The following is a 21,222-nucleotide window of genomic DNA, read 5'->3' as shown; positions in this document are numbered from 1 at the left end:
CATCCCTAGTCACCTGAGGGCAGTTGAGAGTCAACCACATTGCTGTGGCTCTGGAGTCACATGTAGGCCAGATCTGGGCAGGATGGCAGATTTCCTTCCCTAAAGGACATTAGTGAACCAGATGGGTTTTTCCGACAATCGACAATGGTTTCATGGTCATCAGTAGATTATTAATTCCAGATATTTTTATTGAACTCAAGTTCGACCATCTGCCATGGTGGGATTTGAGCCCCAGTCCCCAGAACATTAGCCGAGTTTCTGGATTAATAGTCTAGCGATAATACGACTATGCCACCACCTCCCCTTGAATCTGACACCAAATCACATAAGATAGGATAGTAGGATTATTGTGGGCAAAAGGGGAGTTTCTCAGTTGCATCTCAAAGGAGGGAAAAGAGCTGGAGAGATGAAAAGATTCCAGGAGAGAATTCCAGAGTTTAGGACCGAGAACACAAGGATCAGAATTATAAAATCAAATATATACTCGATCAGGTGGATATGTGAGTCAACAATCATGCTGGGTTAAAAGCAAAATACTGCAGATCCTGGAATCTGAAACAAAAACAGAAATTGTTGGAAAATCTCAGCAGGTCTGACAGCAACTGTGGAGAGAGAATAGAGCCAATATTTGATTGGAGCCAATGTTGGCTCCAGTCAATCATATTGGGTTGCTGTTTCATGCAGAACTATCCACTTTTGAATATCTCTTGTATATTGCACACTTGCAAACTGCCAATCCAAATTACATTGATCATTTGAAACAAAGATTTTATAGGGAGACAGATTTTCTACTCCCGCCCCCCCCCCACCTCCACCACCCACCCCCCCCCCCCCCCCCCCCCCACCCCTCCCCCCTTCCCACAGCACCAACCAAAAAGTATTTTGATAGCCCCCCAACCGGAAACCCATATGTGACAATATGCTCGGGGTTAGAGAGGCCAAGGTGGGGAGGGGCCATCTTGGATGGGGGTACTTCCTCAGTATGCACACAGGATCTGCACCAACAGGAGCAACTCCCCCTTCCTGCCTGCCCTTAACTCATAGAAATCATAGAATCCCTGCAGTGCAAAAAGAGGCTATTCAGCGCATAAATTCTGCACTGACAACAATCCCACCCAGGCCCTATCCCCGTAACCCCACGCATTTACCCTGCTAATTCCCCTGAGCCCCAGGGGAAATTTATCATGACAAATCCACCTAACCCATATATCACTGGGATGTGGGAGGAAACCGGAGCACCCGGAGGAAACCTACGCAGACACGGGGAGAACATGCAAACTCCACACAGACGGTCACCCAAGGCCGGAATTGAACCTGGGTCCTTGGTGCCGTGAGGCAGCAGCGCTAACCACTGTGCTGCCCCAACTCATGCAAAGAAAGCTGTTCGGCCATTCTCCATGCCCCCACCCTCCCATGCAAACTGAACAAATGTGATGGAGGCAGGATTTGGCCCTTTGATAGCAGCTACTTGTCTACTAAAGGGTCTTAATAGGCCTAGAGGTGGGCAGGCTGTCTGATGCCTTACCTGTAGAATGGGGAAAGCTCAGGGGGTGGGCAGGAAGGCAGCAGGATGTCAATACATTTTATTTTACATACACCCTGTCTTCAAAATAACAGTGGGAGGCCATAAAACTCATCCCACAGTAGTTATTCATTGCACTACTTCGAACATTTGACAGAATGTTTTCTCAATATACTGGCCCATTACAATATACTGGCCCAGGGCAGCACGGTGGCACAATGATTAGCGCTGCTGCCTCACAGCTCCCAGAACCTGGGTTCGATTCCCAGCTCGGGTGACTGTGTGGAGTTTACACATTCTCCCTGTGAAGAAGGGAAAGGGTTAATGTTTTTTGTACTCAATGTATTTTGTACCTAAAAGGTTGAACTTTGTATCTGGAATGTATCACAAACGTTTCCTTGTGGCGAGTCATCCCTTTTTTATATTGCTCCTGGTAGTAGCATAAGCCATTTGTTCATGTCTTTCATCTGTTACCTTTAGTATAAGCCATTTGTTCATGGTTCTCTCGCTTGTTTATATCATTCTGATAAAACAGACAGTTGAATATAGATGTTAGGAGGCTTTCCCGGAGGCTTGTCTGTGATTTAAGCAGAGGAAGCAGCCACCAAATGGTAGAGTGCGAGAATGGCCGTTTGAAGGAGGACTCCCACTGGGACAGTTGCACTCAGTCACTCAGTCACTTCAAAGGAAACGCTGCGGGAAGAGCAGGGGACCAGAGGTGACACCTTGACTGCAACGACCAGAAGAATTGTGCTTTATGACCCAAGGATACCAGATGGTTTCTAACCATGATCCAAAGACTATCAGAAGCTGTTAAAGGAACTATAATTTACGATCAAGGACTGTTAACTGGACTTTGCTTCATGACTTGTATTGGGAACCCTGATGTATAAATATCCATGCTTCTTGTGTTCAGTGAGAACTTTGGCTTCCGCTTTCAAGGGGTCAAGTTCTCCCATAAGCTTGTGAGAATAAAGCCTGACTGTATTTTTGACTCATATCAGCCTATAGAGGTATAATTTCCGACTTCACCCTGTGTCTGCATGGGTTTCCTCCGGGTGCTCCGGTTTCTTTCCACAGTCCAAAGATGTGCGGGTTAGGTTGATTGGCCATGCTAAATTGCCCCTTCGTGTCCTGGGATGCTTAGGTTAGAGAGAGTAGAAGGGTAAATATATGGGGGTGCGGAGATAGGGCCTGGGTGGGATTGTTGTTGGTGCAGACTCAGTGGGCCAAATGGCCTCCTTCTACACTGCAGTGAATTCTATGATTAATGTGACTTTTTCTGTGCTTACCAAAGCTGAGAGCGGCCTACCGAAGGCAGCACTGTGGGACAGCTGCAATCTCAGGGGTGCTGTCTTTCAGGTGAGAGTAAGGTGGCTCCATCTCTGCTTCCTCAGGTGAATGTAAAAGGACCCCAGAGCACTGTTTGTTTCAAAGAAGCCGAGGAAAGATTTGCCCCGGGGTTTTGATGAACATTTACCCATCAACCAACTTCACCAAAACAGATCTAATCTTGATGGGGTTGCTGTTTGTGGGAGCTTGCTGTGCGGAAATTGGCTGTGGCATTTTCTTATATTACAATGGTGACTGCACTTCAATGCCTCGCATTGGTTGTAGGGCACTTTGAGACAACCTGAGGTTGTGAACGGTGCTATATAAATAGCAGGGCAGCACTGTGGCACAGTAGTTAGCACTGCTGACTCACAGCACCAGGGATTGGGTTCAATTCCAGCCTCGGCTCACTGTCTGTGTGGAGTTTGCACATTCTCCCCGTGTCTGCGTGGGTTTCCTCCGGGTGCTCTGGTTTCCTCCCACAGTCCAAAGTTATGCAGGTTAGGTTGATTGGCCATGCTAAATTGACCCTAGTGTCAGGGGGATTAGCAGGGTAAATATGGGGGGGTTACGGGAATAGGGTCTGGGTGGGATTGTGGTTGGTACAGACACTATGGGCCAAATGGCCTCCTTCTGCATTGGAGGGATCCTATTCTATGAAATACAAGTCTTTCTATTTTTTCCTTATAATGGCTGTGTTATACTTAGGCACTGGAAGATGCTGCATTTTGCCCTAATGTGGCCAAACCTTTTTTCTCTCAGTTTTGTTGAAGTTACGAACTAATGTCCCCTTATTTCAGGAGCCTGCATATTTCTAGCTGAAGGTTTTAAAGAGCTGTTTAATGAAGCTTCCAGTATATATTGTGGCAGTGAGAAATGAATTAAACAGATTTGCAGTAACTTAACTCTCAACATTAAATGTCAAATTGAACAATATTTCAACTATTTTTAACATTGGCTGAGCAAACTATTAATTATTTTTTAATTAAATGCATTTACTGGACCATGCAGTTCTTAATGTCTCAGACTATTTATTTAAAAGGAAAATGTTAAATCAGTATTAAATAAAAATATATTCCAGAGCATTGATTAAAAGTACTCTCGTGCATTGGATCTTTCCTGTATTACCCTGCTGTGTTGTTGAGCATTCTTCAGATTATGCTACTCTTGCTATAGATCAGTTGCCAACCTGTCTTTTAAAAATATTTTGCTGTTGTTTCTCACAAAATGTTTAATGCCAGCTTTCACCTCAGCATTCCTTCATGATGCTACTCTTCGTATTGCTGGGTTCTGCAGCTGTATATTTTATTGCCCCTCTTGGTGTTACCCATTCCTCTTAAATTGCCCCTCCTCCGCACTGTTCTTCGCTCTGCTACGTTCTCCTGCATGTGTTGTCATGCCATCCATCTTTAAAATGGTTTTAGAAACTGATTACACTTCAGGGATCATTTAACATCTGAAAGATGCATCATCCCATCATACAGCATCCTTTGGAAGAAGCAGAAAATAATTGGAACTTGTAACAAAGGCAATGCAACAATCATGATGGACTTTGGTCTTTGGATAGACAGGACATATTAAAATAAGTTAGTCTGGAAGATGAATTTGTCGAATGTTTTTGCAACAGTTTTCTGGAATCATACATTGTGGAATTGTAGTATCTTCGCAGAACAAAAGGACAGTGCACACAGCATGGAGTCCAAGTACCCAACTGAACTGGTTTAGTCTAGTTTGATTTACACTCTTTTGAATAAAATGAAAAATCAATAATGATGGGGTGGGGGGCAGGGGTTGGCGGGGGGGTGGGGGGGTTGATAGACCCTGGTGGGGCACTGTAACCAAAACAAAACATCAAAGGAAACTTAATTCACTGAATGAATATATCATTCCCAAGGGTAATGATGTACACCACAACCCGTGGCGTTCACCAGTCGTGGAAGGCCGATAGCATGCTGGTGAATACTGCATGCTCCCTCTCCAAGGCCACCTGTCTCCACATGTAGCCACGATAGAGGGGCAGACAGTCTGCTTGGACGATCCCCTCAACCGCCCACTACCTGGATCAGTTAGTGGCCACCCTGGCCAGTCCCGCAAACAAGCTTATGAATAGGTGTTCGTCCTTCCCCCCTCCCCCCCTCCCCCCCACACACCAGGCAGTTTGGTTGATATTTAGACAAAAGGCCACAAGAGTGCACTATTACACTCCTCCCTCCATATAATAAAAGCTACACAATGTTTAAGTTCCTTTCGATTACATACATTTCTTGTTTTTCCTTTATTTACATATAAATCTTAACCTTGTAATAAATCCTTGGAGGCAGAAGTCCCTTCACCAAAATCTCTTTATTTACAAGTTGAACAACAGCATACAGAGTGCTTTCAGTCAGCAGTCTACACTCGGAGTCCCAGAGGAACTGACACTCCCGGTTAAATACAAAGCAAGAGGCTTCCTGATTGGCCCATCAATTTGGCCCTTAATCAGGAAGTTCATATTCTAATAGGCCCACCTCAATTGCCTGATTAAAGTCATTACACTTCTCTTCTCTTCTTTCTTGACCCAAATGTCTTGAACTTGGGGAAGGACCTTGGCCTGAGACTGAGGAGACATTTTCTCCAACAAAAGGTTGATTTTGCCCTTTATCTGCAATTGAATTTTCCACTCCACCAATCATGAGTGTTTGAGTCTGACTCGGATCTGAACTAGTTTCAAGCATGACTTGTGTTGGCGTAACTATCGGCACTCCACTCACATCCCAACTATTCAGTTCATCAGGCTCACTTGATTCTTCCCAATGTCCTTCTTCTTTGTCAACCTCAAAGGTAAGATTGATCTACATTTACAAACCCAACCTTTCCATTACCAAACATTTTCATGGAATCGTAGAATCATAGAACCATACAGTGCAGAAGAGACCCTTCAACCTATCAAGTCTGCACTGACGCATTAGAAACACCCGGGGGTGAATTTTCCCATTCCGCCTGCCATGGGAATCATAGCGGGCGAGGGGCCGACCATGGACAGGTCCGTTGACCTCGAGAGGGATTTTCCGGTTTTGGGGCGAGCGCGGCCAGAAAATCTAATCGCAACTGCCCGCACTTGGCCCAAATATGTGGGAGAACTGCATATTTTCAAGACTCATCGTGGTAGCCACTTCAACGGATACGATAATCTTTCACGTTAATCTCTGGTTTAACTTCAAACATCTTTTTCTCACTCTACCCTGATCATGACTCTCTTTCTGCCTGGACTGTTTCTCTTGTACAGACTGCACTAAATGTGGTTTCAGCAATGAAAACCTCGTTATTCTAAGAAACAATTCAGTTGGCGTGCCGCTGGTCATAGAATCATAGAATCCCTACAATGCAGAGGGGACCATTAGGCCCATTGAGCCTGCACTGACAACAACCCCCCTATCCCCATAACCCCGTGTATTTACCCTGCTAATTCCCCTGGCACTAATGGGCAATTTAGCATGGCCAATCCACCTAACCCACACACTTTGGACAGTGGGAGGAAACCGGAGCACCCGGAGGAAACCGGAGCACCCGGAGGAAACCCACGCAGACACGGGGAGAACGTGCAAAGTCCACGCAGACAGTGACCCGAGGTTGGAATTGAACCCAGGTCCCTGATACTGTGAGGCAATAGTGCTAACCATTGTGCCACTCAGATCACGGTGTGGTGATATAAACAGGGTCTAGTTTTAAGGCTGATAAAGTTGGATATCCTAAATTAAAGAATTGGGCATATGAAAATCAAACACTGTTAAACCTCAGGCAGGCCAATTGTACAAATACACAAACGTGTCTGCGCCTGACCCATCAACCACCCATCAAAGGTCGTTACAATCTATCGAGACTTAGCAGGATATCATTGCACCTCTTTGAAATGCACCGGCCTATTGTTAGAAGCTCAGATCGGGCCAGACTTTCTGTCACCAAGAGTTCCTGTAGATACCTTATCTGACAACAAATTATACGTGAGCAACAGCATGGAGATGGGACACCTGGGGGCGGACCCTGGTGTCCTGTCAGGCAGACATTAAGAAACCCACTGGGTATTGGAACCCCCTCCTGGAACCTCATTGGCCGGAAACCAGAGAAGTTTCTGGAAAGGCAAGTAGGCTGGGGGATAAAGGGACACATTTGGAGACACACAGGAGCGAAGACTCAACAGGGGAGACGGCTGTGACCATTCGGAAGACTGACCAGAGAAGGAAGGAAGGAAGAAGTTGCCATCGAGACTCACCTTCGTGAAGACGGACCAGAGGGACTCAGAAAATCGAGCCTGCAGTTTAACCAAGCCGTCTTTGCCGGTAGTATCCTTGAATCTGGGGTATCCTCTTGTATTATGTGGGTCATTTAAGGGTTAATAGTGTTGTTATTAATAAACTTGTTGAACCTTTACTTGCGTTTGTCCTTTGTCCATCTTGCAAATAAGGGCACCAGGGTAAAACCTTGTAGTAAGTAAACTGGTCGAAAGTATCTGAGAATTAACAGGTACAACAACGGTGTGAGGTATGTTACAATAAAGAAACAAAACCAGCACCAGTTTGTGATTCAACAATAACTGATATTGTTTCCTATCGAGCATTTTATGAACAAGGGCATGATTAACAACGTGTATCGTGCATTCTCCAGTTACAGTAGGGTGATTTTATGGAACTCCAGTGTATTTATGCCATCCATTCTCATGACATTTGCTAACTATTCTGAAAAAATAACTGGGCTTCATTGTCAGGCACAACCTCCTCTGAGAACTCATAAGCAATAAACAAACCACACAAAAATATCTGGAGTTTTGCTCATTGTTGTTTGGTTCTTCGGGATCCCCTCATCCTGCTTTGAATGGCTATCGATCACAATGAATAACTGTTGCCCATCCAATTTTGCAAAATGTGTATGTGGTCCACATTCCGGCTGGCCAGTCCCATAGTTGCAAAGGTATCAACGGCACCTGCTTTTCTATAATTGACTTTTTCTATACCATTTCATGGTGTTTTCTATATCCTTATCTAACCTTGGCCTTCAGCTTCTCGTTAGACTCTGTGGGTGGGATTTTCAGGTCGCTCCCACCCCGAGACTGGAAATTCCCAACCGAGGGCAACGGATCTTTAAATGGTCCGTCAAATTGTCCATCCTGCCTGTGATGATTCCTGTGCTGGGCAGGACCAGAAAATTTATCACTTTGTCAAGTTCGTCCCAAAGGGTAAGGGAACTGCAAAGAGGCTGACTTCCAAAAGAACCAGATACAGTCCAGCTAACCAGGGAATTAGGACAGAAAGAATAACTTAGGAAGACTGAAGTTAAGAGAACAGAGACCAAGGTATTGTTCAGGACAATTCAAGGGAAAAGCACGCAAGTTGTTGTGAGTGAAAGAGATTGCAGCAGTAATCAGATTTAAAGTGGAAAAGCAGACTTCAGAGGCACAATCTTTCCGGCCTGCTATGCCGGTCGAATGGCGCCGTGGACTGGGAAAATAGCACGTGAGGCTTTCTCGCCGGGTGCGAGCTGGTCTCAGGACAGAATATATCTTCCCAGCTCTGTTTCGATGGAACTAACGGTCTGGTGCCCAAAAAGGGCACAAAGCCAATTTAAATATTAATGCCAATGTTTACATGACATTAACGCATTTGGCATGGCTGTTTTCGGCCTCCCGGGTATTTCCCCACTTGTCAGCGAGACAACCACCGCTGGTCCCCACGAATGAGGACCAGATGTGATGGTCACGCAGAGGGGATCGGAGGCCATTGAAGCCCCTGGATTGTCAGGGACAGGGCTGGGCAGTGCCAATGGTACTGCCCACCGGGTGCCATAACAGAGCAAGGGGGAGTGCCATGGGGATGGGATCTGAGTGGGGGTGGGGCTATGACGGTGTGGGAGGAAGCAATGGGGGGAGCTCTGCGGGGAGGGCAAGGTGGGAGCTCTGCATGGGGTGAGGCAAGGGGAATGCTCTGCAGTGGGGGGGAAGGAAAGGGTGGAGCTCCGCAAGGGGAGGCAAGGGGGGGGGAACTCTGTATGGGGAGGCAAGGGGGAACTCTGCAGAGGGAAAGTTATAGGGGAGCTCTGCAGGGGGGCAGATAAATGGAGAGCTCTGCGGGGGGAGTTAAAGGGGGAACTCTGTGGGGGGAGGTAAAGGCGGAGCTCTGCGGGGGGGGGGGGTAGTTCAGGGGGCAGCTCTGCAGGGGAGTTGGCAGCAGGGGAAATCTGCAGGGGGGGAGGTAGGTGAGGTGCTCTGCAGGGAGGGAGACAAGGGAGCAGCTCTGCGGGGGGAGGTAAGGGGGCAGTCTGTAGGGGGGGAGGCATTAAATAAAATCTGAGTGAGAAATCTCCATCTTTGGCATGCTGGGGAAAATAAGCATAATATTAGTTTAAAATAAAAGGCTTATCGTGACGTAAAGAATATGAAGGAGCCAAGTGATTCAGAGACTTCTAAAAATCAGTAAAGGGTAATTGAAAAGTTGATGAAAAGGGGAAAAATAGAACATGAGAGCAAATTAGCCAGGAATATCAAGAGCTTTTGCAATTAGATAGAAAGGAGAATATCCAAACAAAATATTGGTCCTCGGAGGAATTATCATCGCGAATGAGGAAATGGTAGAGTCATTGGACAAATATTTTGTGTGTCTTCCCAGTAGATGACACAAGTTATACACCAGAAATATAGGTTAACAAATGCGCAAACAAGAGTGATGAAATTAATTTAAATCAACAGAGTGAAAGTACTGGAGAAACATAAGGGACAATAGCTGACAAATCCCCGGGACCTGATCATCTATGTCAAGGATTCTAAAAGAGATAGCGACAGAGATAACACATGCACTGCTTATGGTTTTCCATAATTCCCTAGATTCTGGAATGTTCCCAATTGCTTGTAAGCTACCAAATCTAACACTGATATTCATGAAGGGAGGAAAGGAAAACAAAAAGAAAAGGCCGAAATCTCCCAAACAAATTCTAAGTATCGAATTCACATGAAAACTGGAGTAAATCACGCTAGATTTTTCAATGGGATTTTCGAAATAAATCTCCCACACCGCAGAGTGCACGAGCGTGATTTACTCCTATTCCCATGGGAGAGGCCGGCAGCTGAGCAGACCAATGCACGTGCGCCGACCTGTCAGTGTCGAGATCGACGCATGCGCAGTGGTCCCACATTTCTGACCTCCCCATTGCTGGTCAGGCCCACGACCCCCGCAATACCAGCTCTCCACCCACCCATGGCCCGATCGCTGGCCCTCCATGCATGTCCGGCCCAGCCTCGACCTTCCCCCCTGCAGCCCCGATTCTCCGCCCCCCCCCTTCCGATTCCCCCCCCCCCCCCCCTGCAGTCCCGACCTCCTCCCCAGCAGGCTGACACCGTTCTCCACCCTAACGGTCAGCCCTGATACCTGGCCTCCCTCCCTCCCCCACCGATCCCGATGCGGAGTGGCAGCAGGAATCCCCATACCCACCAATTGCCCCATCCCCGTGGCATTGCCCCATGCCTGATGGGTAGTGCCAGGGTGCCTCCTGAGCATTGGCACTTTGCCCCTTGAGCAGTGCCGGGGGCACAGGCTGACACTGCCATGGGATCAATACCCAGGTGTGTCACTCCCCTGCACCCTGACCCTCTGGCCCCGTTATCCCCGATTGCTCCCCCTTCACTCCAGCATGGTTGGGTCGCTCATTCCCTGAAAGTGGTGAGCGATATTATTCCCCGCTGGAGTGAAATACTCTGGTGGTGGGGGTAATGCTAGCGGAGATGCTGGAGATTTCAAATCCGGCGCTGGTAGACGCTAGTGGGCCAGGACGCCCAGTGTGGATCCCGCAGATCAGGCATTGCTGGAATCTCCTGGCCCGCCTCACAAAAACATTAGCGCAGCGGGATGGGAGAATCGCCCCCAACGAACTACAGGCCAATTAACCTAACATCAGTGGTTGGCAAAATGCTGGAATCTATTAAAAAGGAAATCTTAACCATGTATGGAGGAAATCATGTTTGACAAATGTTTGGGGAAATTTTTTGAGGATGGAATTGGTACAGAAGTTAGTATTTCGGAACGACATTCAATAAGGTGCCACACAAAAGGTTAATGTACAAGATAAGGGCTTATGAAGTTGGGTGGTATTAGCATGGTTAATGGATAACAGACAGAAAGCATGTGAGTAAGGATGAATAAGGCATTTCAAGTTGGTGGGCTGTAACTCATGGAGTGCCACAAGGATCAATGTTGTTCCTTCAGTTTTTTTACAATGCGCACTAATGGCTTAGTTGAATAGACAGAGAGGAATGTATTCAAGTTTGCTGACAATACAAAGATCAGTGGGAATATAAGCTGTGGGGACACAGCTTATATTGGCACAAAGAGATAGAGGCAGGTTAAGTAAGCTCGTACCAAGGTTGCAGATGGAGTGTGATATAAAGAATTATGAGGTTATTTACTTCGTCAGTCGGGATAGGAAAGCAAAATGGTTTTTGAAAAATGGGAAACATCTGAATATAATATTGATGTTCAGAGAGACTTGGGTGCTTACATCCAAAGGATCTGGAGGTTCGAATGAAGGTGCTGTATAGACACAAGTTGTTGTGGAATTAAAGACAGAAATATCATCCTTCTTTCTCCAAATCAATCACATCGGACCCGATGAAAGATGAACTCCTCGGGTAGATTGATGTGTAAAGTTGAGTTCAGTGTGCAATGAATAGAGAATATTTGGAATACATGCAACATCTATGGGAGGAGAAACAGAGAGTGAGCTGCCCAGATTTTAAAACTTTCACTCCAATCTCACTGGAGCACCTGACCCCCTGGGCCCAGTCAGAATGGTGTATGAGATAGTTTCAATTTTAAAATTCTACTCCTAGCTTCAACCCGCCGCCACCTTCCCAGCCTTTGAAATGTTTAATTCTCCTACATCAGGCCATTGACAAGGTTCCAGCAAAGGCGAGATGGGGGTGGGGCGGGGGGGGGGGGGGGGGGGGCGGTGGGGTGGTGGTGGGGGGGGGGGGCAGCTAAGTTAATATTCGAAGGATGTGGCCCTTTGACGTCATCGACTCATTCCAATTCCATTCCAGAGAGTCCTTCCACCTTTCAATCCCCATGCCTCCCCATTAATCTACCTGGAACTCCAGATCCCTGATTCCCTACAGAGCCCTCCTTTCACTGACACCACAGGGTGATCATGATTAGGGGCGGCACAGTGGCACAACGGTTAACACTGCTGCCTCACAGCACCAGGGCTCGGTTCGATTCCCGGTTTGGGTCACTGTCTGTGTGGAGTCTGTACGTTCTCCCCGTGTCTGCGTGGGTTTCCTCCGGGTGCTCTGGTTTCATCCCACAATCTGAAAGACGTGCTGGGTAGGTGCATTGGACATGCTAAATTCTCCCTCAGTGTACCCGAACAGGCGCCGGAGTGTGGTGACTTGGGGATTTTCACAGTAACTTCATTGCAGTGTTAATGTAAGCCTACTTGTGATACTAATAAATAAACTTTAAAAAAAACCTTCTTGACTGCAGTCTTGCCTTACCAAAGTGTTACTCCCACCAAACATCCAGACAGGCAATCGCCGTGAGTGACATCTTCTCTTCCACCACTCCCACATCACCCCCAGCCCCCCAGACCCACTTTCACCTCTTTCTCTATTTCTCTCTGCTCTGACTGAAAATTGACATTTGAACTGGAAAGACCAGGATTCCAGCCCCACCCTCCTCCACCCACGCCCACCACCTAATAAAATGCGGAACAAATTGGTTGGAGTTATTCTCTTGTAACACTACTTGGAAGTGAAGTGAGCCAGCCTAACCGGAGGTCACAGCATGCATTGGGAGCAATGTCAGGAGGCAGTTTCCGGGGCAGTTTCTCTCTTTTTCAACATGGGCAAGGAAAGACTTTTCCCTTCGACCATCATGAGCATATTCTGATCCCTTGATCATTTCATTATTCATAAATGAAAAGTGATATTTACCTTCAGTAACTTAACTGGACTTCTAAGCTACAAAGTAAACTGCAATGGAACTTATTCCCCCAGTTTATTGGGTGGCACAGTGGTTAGCACTGCTGCCTTACAGCTCCAGGGCCCCGGGTTCGATTCCCAGTTTGGGTCACTGTCTGTGTGGAGTCTGCACATTCTTCCCGTGTCTGCGTGGGTTTCCTCCGGGTGCTCTGGTTTCCTCCCACAGTCTGAAAGATGTGCTGGTTAGATGCATTGGCCATGCTAAATTTTCTCTCAGCGTACCCGAACAGGCGCCAGAGTGTGGCGACTAGGGGATTTTCATGGAAACTTCATTGCAGAGCTAATGTAAGCCTACTTGTGACACTAATAAATGAACTTTAAATTACAAAGTACCATCGATCAATATTAACTTGATATGTGTTCCATGCTCTTGTAGTCCTTTTTTCAGACAGCTGCTTACAGAATTAAAAATCCCAGTTCTGATCTCATTCTTGCTGCTATCCAAGTACCATCTTTGAATTTCCATCTGAACCTATTTTTAATGATTGCTAATTCTCGCACGACCTCTGTGTGCTTCACAGTCTACATGTCTTTATGACTCTCGGCGGGGGGACTGTCCTCTTCGGCACAGGCAAGGCATTAATTGGGAGTTAAATCTTATTCACATTTACTTTAGTGGTCCATTTCCCTTTACAACCAGTTAGGCCAGTGAGTGTGAAGGAAGGCAACTCCCCAGAGCATGGCTAATCTGACTCAATTTACTGAACAGGTTGGGAAAACACAGACCGGCTACTGACTGGTTCAGACTGTCAGGAATCGGGCAGACAGGGCGAGGCAGGAGGAACATTGGCAAGATGGGTGAACAGGGGGTTGAGGAGCAGTCGGCATCAAACAAGGAATTCCAGCAGAAGCAAATATTGTCCATTTCTGTATTGCTTTCTCATTTGTCACTCAGGCTGTGACTCCCACTTTAAGGCACCCTGAAGCTATAGCTCCTCGGTTTACCTCGGAGGAGGGCACCTCTGCCAGTTGATCATATGGAGCTGAAGAACCAAGGTGATTCAAACTCTGAGTCCAGCTTGAATTGCGTCTGAAATAAAAAAAATGGCCCAAATCTTCCGCCCCGCGACAATGATGAGCAGATTGTCTCTGTGCGTGAATATTCTCCCGACCCAACGCTGCTCTGCATCCCACCATCAATAAAATGAGCAGTGCTGTGTCCCTCTGTCAGAGCTGAGTGCAAGCTGGGACACGTCTTCTTCCCACAGCACTTGCTGCTGTAGTCTGTCTGACATGTTTACAGGTCCAGTCTTTCTGTAACCCCAAGTATTTGCACCCCTAATCCTCCTAACGTACACATGTTTTTGGAAACTAAGGGGCATTTTAGCACGGCCAATCAACCTAACCCATACATCTTTGGACTATGGGAGGAAACCGGAGTACTCGGAGGTAACTCACACAGACACGGGGAGAATGTGCAAACTCCACACAGACAGTGAGCCGAGGCTGGAATTGTGAGGCAGCAGTGCTATCCACTGTGCCACTATGTTCTACAGTAAGAGTTTTAACAACACCAGGTTAAAGTCCAACAGGTTTATTTGGTAGCAAATGCCATTAGCTTTCGGAGCGCTGCTCCTTCGTCACATGGAGCATGTGAACAGCCATCCACTCCATCTGACGAAGGAGCAGCGCTCCGATAGCTAATGGCATTTGCTACCAAATAAACCTGTTGGACTTTAACCTGGTGTTGTTAAAACTCTTACCGTGTTTACCCAAGTCCAACGCCGGTATCTCCACATCACCACTATGTTTTAACAGCACATTTTCTGGATTAAAAGAGGGCATCAAGTTGAGGTATAGAACTCAGACATTTCCACCTGAAGAAGGTGTGCCAGGTAAAGTCCAGCATTTTAAAGATCCCAGTAGACTAGTGGAAGGTTTTCCACTGCACAATGAGCTTTACTTTTGTCTGGGCTCACTGGGGCACGGAAGACAAGTTCATGCTGAAACAAAAATCATTCTTCTCATCTCCTGAGGCCTTGACTTGTTTACTTACATCCATTCGTAGGGCGGCACGGTGCACAGTGGTTAGCACCACTGCCTCACAGTGCCAGGGACCCAGGTTCGATTCCGGCCTCGGACCACTGTCTGTGTGGAGTTTGCACATTCTCCCTGTGTTTGCTCCGGTTTCCTCCCACAGTCCAAAGATTTGCGGGTTAGGTGGATTGGCCATGATAAATTGCCCCTTAATGACAGGGGGACTAGAAGGGTAAATGCATGGGATTATGGGGATAGGACCTGGGTGGGATTGTTGTGGGTGCAGGCTCGATGGGCCAAATGGCCTCCTACTGCACTGTTGGGATTCTATATAATTTAAGAATAATGTGGAATGAACATTTCCAATTTTCTGTACATAATGGCACATTCTGTGAATAAATGCATGCACCTTCATCTAAATGGAAGACGAACTTGGAAGGAAGGGTCAGGGAAACAGCACTGGTCACACTTCAGTCAGAAGATTGTGTCCAGCTTTGGCTAGCATGGAGAGGACTTAGAATCATAGAATCATAGAATCCTACAGTACAGAAGGAGGCCATTTGGCCCATCAAGTCTGCACCAACCACAATCCCATCCATGCCCTATCCCCATCACTGCATGCATTTACCTTAGCTAGTCCCCCTGATATTAAGGGGCAATGTAACATGGCCAATTCACCTAACCCGCACATCTTTGGACTTTGGACTTAATGAAAAGTTAACCCTCGATTGATCAGAATGAAGTCTTGTCACACTCTCAACCAGTGTTCCTGATAGGCGTAACTTGTACCTTCTTTTCATTACATCAAATATGTATATATTCACACTGCAACATGCTAATTTTGAAAATATAAATATTTCCTTTTGACCAATCCTGCATTCTCACCATATCCCTCATTACCTTATCCACAAAAGCCACCTAGTTGCCTCTTGAACCAATTAATGTTATCCATAAATAAGCTTCCACAAATTTAATTAACTTAGCTAATCATTAATTTCGCAAGTCTCTTAACCTTTGGGAGAAAAGGTTTTTTTTAATGTATCACCTCTAGATTTGAGCTTAATCTTAACAATTTCAAATAGGGCATCTTGAAGGAAAGAACTTTTCTGAATGTCTTTCATGTCTTTGGGGCAGCACGGTGGTGCAATGGTTAGCACTGCTGCCTCACAGTGCCAGAGACCCAAGTTCAATTCCGGTCTTGGGTAACCGTGTGGAGTTTGCACGTTCTCCCTGCGTTTGCATGGGTTTCCTCCGGATGCTCCGGTTTCCTCCCACACTCCAATGATGTGTGGGTTAGATTGATTGGCCATGCTAAATTACCCCTTAGTGGCAAGGAGAACAAGGGCAACTATGTGGGGTTAAGGGGATAGGGCCTGGGCGGGATTGTGGTCTGTGGGCCGAATGGCCTCTTTTTGCACTGTAGGGATTCTATGATTTGGGAAGTCCCCTCGGGCTTACTGTATCCGAAATAATCCACTAATTGGGAAGTCCCCTAGGGCTTCCCAATTAGTGGATTATTTCGGATACAGTAACTCCTGTTTTCTGGCAATGAAGGTGAACATGATGTGGAGATATTGGCATTGGACTGGGGTAAGCACAGTAAGAAGTCTCACAACACCAGGTTAAAGTAAGACACTTTGACCTGGTGTTGTGAGACTTCTTACAATGAAGGTGAATACAGAGTAACAGAATGACTTATAAGGTAATCTGTTCCTGACGATGTTGCTTGTGAGAGACATATTGACGAGGATACCACTCTGCTCTTGCTGAATTAATGCTATGGGATATTTTACACTCAAACAGGTAGTCAGTATATGGCTTCAATCTATCTCCCCAAAACAAGCAGCTCTGTCAACACATACTCCTTCATCACAGAGCTGCAGATACAACCATAATTCGAGTCTGAGTGGGTCTTGAACCTACAACCATGTGACTGCGAGACATTATTTACTGAGCCAGTGTGACATTTAATGGCTCTCTTTATTGAAAGGAGTAGTTCATTTCCAGTTCATTGTGAAAGCAACACTGATTATATCCTGAAATGTTAGCACTGTAATGTTTCACAGGTTATTTAAGGATGATCATATTTATTGCCTTTGTAATGAAATGCAGTAAAGTCGTTGCTGTTGGATTCCACATGTTAGCCTGACCTGGTTTTGAAAGACACACTGGAAAGAGAGGATTTATATTTATATACTGCCTCAGAGTGTATTGTTATGCCAATGAAGTGCTTTTAAAGCATAGTCATTGTTGTAGGAAGTGCAACAGCCAATATTTCCCATTGGCCAATTGCAGTAGCATGGTCCCTTTAAGTGGATGATCACATGACCAGGCCGGACGCTATGAAGTGACAGCGCGTGAAGCCAAGCCTAATCGGGTGCAAGGACATACATCCTGGGTCGGGAAGGATCCTCAGCTGGTGCAGTGGGGGGAGTAGAAAGTCATCGTATGTCCAGTTCTGTCAGACCCTGGTCTGTGTGCCTCTACTTATCATTGGTAATCAATCCTTTATAGCTTTAAGCCACAATGGATCATCTTCGAAGTTGTTATATTGGTAATAAGGAAAAGCTTTTGAAGTCATCAGGGATTGCAGTGTGCAACTAGAGGGGGAGGAGAGTTGAGCATTGAAGCTATGAAGAAGCAAGGTACAGACGCACATTAAAAATGCCGTCTCAAATGGCCTAGCAAGCTATTCAAGGGCACTTAAGGATGGGAGACAAATGCTGTCCTTGCCTTCACCCTGTGAAATATTTTTTTTTAATCCATGAGGAGAATAATAGGGGCACAAAAATCAAGTGTGGGTGGGGGAGGGAACTGTCCACTCGGCTGACAATAAAGTATAGCCAGCCAGCTAATGAAGAGTCAATTATATTTGGAATTGATGCAGGAAGGTCATGCATGGGATAAGTTGGTTAATTTTTATCCCATTGCATTTGGCCCAAACTTTCCAATAGCCACACTATAGTTAATAGCTTAATTGTCAATGATACTGATTTGTGTTAATATGTAACTACAGATATAGAAGAGTACTGCAGTTGTAAACATCTGTCATATAAATGTTTCTGTATTTTGCTATAATTTTGAAGGAACCAGTTGAATAATCTTTTTTGTTTCACTGTCACTATATTTATTGGTAAATGTGAGTTGGCACATTTGGAAGTCTTTTGTGAGCAATGGTGAGAATGTGGATCCTCCATGTCCATAAAGCAGTGTCCAATATGGTGTATTGCATGTAGAAGAGGTTAAAAGGACCTTTGGCTGGAATGTTACCACCATTCACGCCAGCGGGATTTTCCCATCCCGCTGCAGTGAACGGAGATTTCGATGGGCGCCAAATTCTCTGACCTCACTGCAGTGGGAGCGTGGCATGAACGGCCGGTAAGATCACGCCCTTTATTTTTGGAGCAGATACTTTACCTGAGGCGAAGTCATTGGCTGGTTGTTTTGTCTGAGGTGTGGGTGTAGACAATTAGTATAAGTTCATGGTTGACGCATGGTGTTTATGGCAGTGAGTACAGTGTTGAAGAGAGTTCATTCCATATGCTCCATGTACAGGATAAGTGGATTGGGAAGGCAACACTGAGCTTTAATTCTTTTAATTCTCAATTACAAGGGGGCACAAGTTCAAGGTGAGAGGGGGAAAGTTTAAGGGAGATGTGCGGGGGAAGTTTTTCATGCTGAGAGTGATAGGTACATGAAACTGGCTGCCAGAGGAGCTGGTGGAAGCAGGCACATTAGCAACATTTAAGAGGCATCTGGATGAGTACATGAATAGGGAGGGAATAGAGAGATACAGATTGAGTAAGGGCAGAAGGGTTTTTTTTTAGTTTAGTTAGGGCATCATGATCAGCACAGGCTTGAAGGGCTGAAGGGCCTGTTCCTGTGCTGTACTTTCCTTTGTTCTTGGTTATGATCATTGTGCGTCTTCAAGAGCGTTGTTCATGATCTGCACTTAATAATAATACTGGAGGCAAGGCTGCAGGTAAACTTTAACTTTTTATTGAACATTCTACTAAACACTTACAATACAGGCCTGGAATGAGGCTCTACATAGAACTATTTCTCTCCACTCTGTTGTAATGTGAGGCATATATAAACAAGCAGAGTTTTGAAGATGAAACAGATGGATGAGATTAAAACTCCACAAATTCCACCAGATTCAGCTATTTCAAGGAAAGCACTGCCATCTTTGCGCTGCAGTAGGTCATAACCTTTGAACCCTTTTCAGCTTTCTTTGCATGAGAAAGGTGCTCTGACACAGAATGAATGGACGTGGTTAATTTAAGGAAAAGCAATGTCGATAATTCTTGCCTTACTTCAATGGCTGAATCTCCCACTATGTGATGGAACATTCTCCACTTGTCTGGATAACCATCAACACTCAAGATGCTTGACACCAGTCAGCCTGCTTGATTGGCACCCCAGCTACTTCCTCCAACATCCTCTTCCTCCACCATCAGCGCACAGTGGTAGCAGCATGCACCATCTACAAGATGAACTGCAGGAACCTCACCTAGCCTCCTTCAACAGCACCTTCCCAACCCACCATCTAGAAGGACGAGTGCATTAGTTTTATGGGAATACCACCACTTGCAAGTTTCCCTCCAAACCACATACCTTTCTGACTTGGAAATATATTGTCGTTCCTTCAATGTCTCTGGGTCAAATCCTGGAACTCCCTCCCAAACAGCACCATGGCTGTACCTACACCAATAGACGTCAGCAATACAAGAAGGCTGCACACCATCATCTCAAGGGCAATGAGCGATGGGCAATAAAAATGCTGGCCTAGCCAACAACATTCACATCCTGTGAAAAAATGTTGATAATCTTTGAGTGCCACAGTTAATGTTAGGCCAAAGTGAGCCAGGAAGCCAGCATAATTGGAAACAAAGTCTAATCAAGGAGAGAGTGGCAATGTGAAATGATAACATGGTGTGGCAAACTTTGTTACATTATTACATGGGGCGGCATGGTGGCACAGTTGTTAGCACTGCTGCCTCACAAGCACCAGGGACCCGGTTCAATTCCCGGCTTGGGTCACTGTCTATGTGGAGTTTGCACATTCTCCCCATGTCTGTGTGGGTTTCCTCCGGGTGTTCCGGTTTCCTCCCACAGTTCAAAGATGTGCGGGCTTGGTGGATTGGCCATGCTAAATTGCCCCTTAGAGTCAAGGGGAGACGAGCTAGGGTAAATGTACGAGGTTACGGGGATATGGCCTTGATGGGATTGTGGTCGGCGCAAACTCGAACAGCCAAATGGCCTCCTTCTGCACTGGAGGATTTGATGAAATCTATTGATGCGAGAGCAGTGGAGAGTGGGGACAGGACCAGGAGTGAGGATCAGGGGCACAGTGAGGGTTGCATCCAGAGCAGGGCCCACTGATGTGTGGGAAAGAGAGAGAGTCTGTGTCTGTGTGCACGTGTGTGAGGGAGAGTGAGTGTGTGTGACAGAGAGTATGGCTGGAATTCTCCTGCTATTCATGTCCCGCCATCGCTGCCAGCAAAGACGGACAATTTGGCGCCCAGCCAAATCTCTGTTCACTGCAGGAGGACCAGAGAATCCCACTGGCATGAGAATCCTGCCCAAAGTGTGTGGGAGTGGAGTGTATGAGTGCCTGGTTCACTTCCAGTCATGGGGCTCTCAATCACCCTTGCCTCCAAACACCACACACACCCTCACGCACTTTCATTCACTCTCACAGTAGGTGAGTGAGCACCCTGAGACTGGCAGGAGCCAAACATGCATGCTTTCACCCTTTCACACTCCAATGGTTATCATTAATTCATTATTCATTTTTAAATTATCAATTTATTGCTTTGTCATTTTGTTTTTGCTCAGAAAGATATTTATTTTCACACATCAACCTTTTTGTAATTCATGTTTAACGTTGCTAACCTTATCTTTCTGAAAATTTCTCTTTGTCCCTTGAGTGAGAAAAAATTGAAATGTGACCTCACATGATAAGGTTGGACGAGCCTGATTTAATTCCTTTGATAACAATAAACTTTGGAACCAGATCAAAACATATATCTATACCATGATATGTCCTTCCAACAGCCTAACTATTCCATGTCCCAAAATGACCAACAAAAATTGTCCAGCCCTCAATATCTAAGTCCTTAATTGAGAGGGAGCACGGCTGCCTCACAGAGCCAGGGACCCAGATTCAATTCCTGATTTGGGTCACTGTGAGTGCGGAGTTTGCACATTCTCCCAGTGTCTCCGTGGGTTTCCTCCGGGTGCTCCGGTTTCCTCCCACAGTCCGAAAGACGTGCAGGTTAGGAGCAATGGCCGTGCTAAATTCTCCCTCAGTGTACCCGAACAAGCACCGCAGTGTGGCAACTAGGGGATTTTCACAGTAACTTCATTGCAGTGTTAATGTAAGCCTACT

The sequence above is a fragment of the Mustelus asterias genome, chromosome 13 (genome assembly GCF_964213995.1).
Source record: "Mustelus asterias chromosome 13, sMusAst1.hap1.1, whole genome shotgun sequence".
Classification (NCBI taxonomy): domain Eukaryota; kingdom Metazoa; phylum Chordata; class Chondrichthyes; order Carcharhiniformes; family Triakidae; genus Mustelus; species Mustelus asterias.
The sequence above is the reverse complement of the archived record's forward strand: the minus strand, read 5'-3'. Positions refer to the sequence as shown.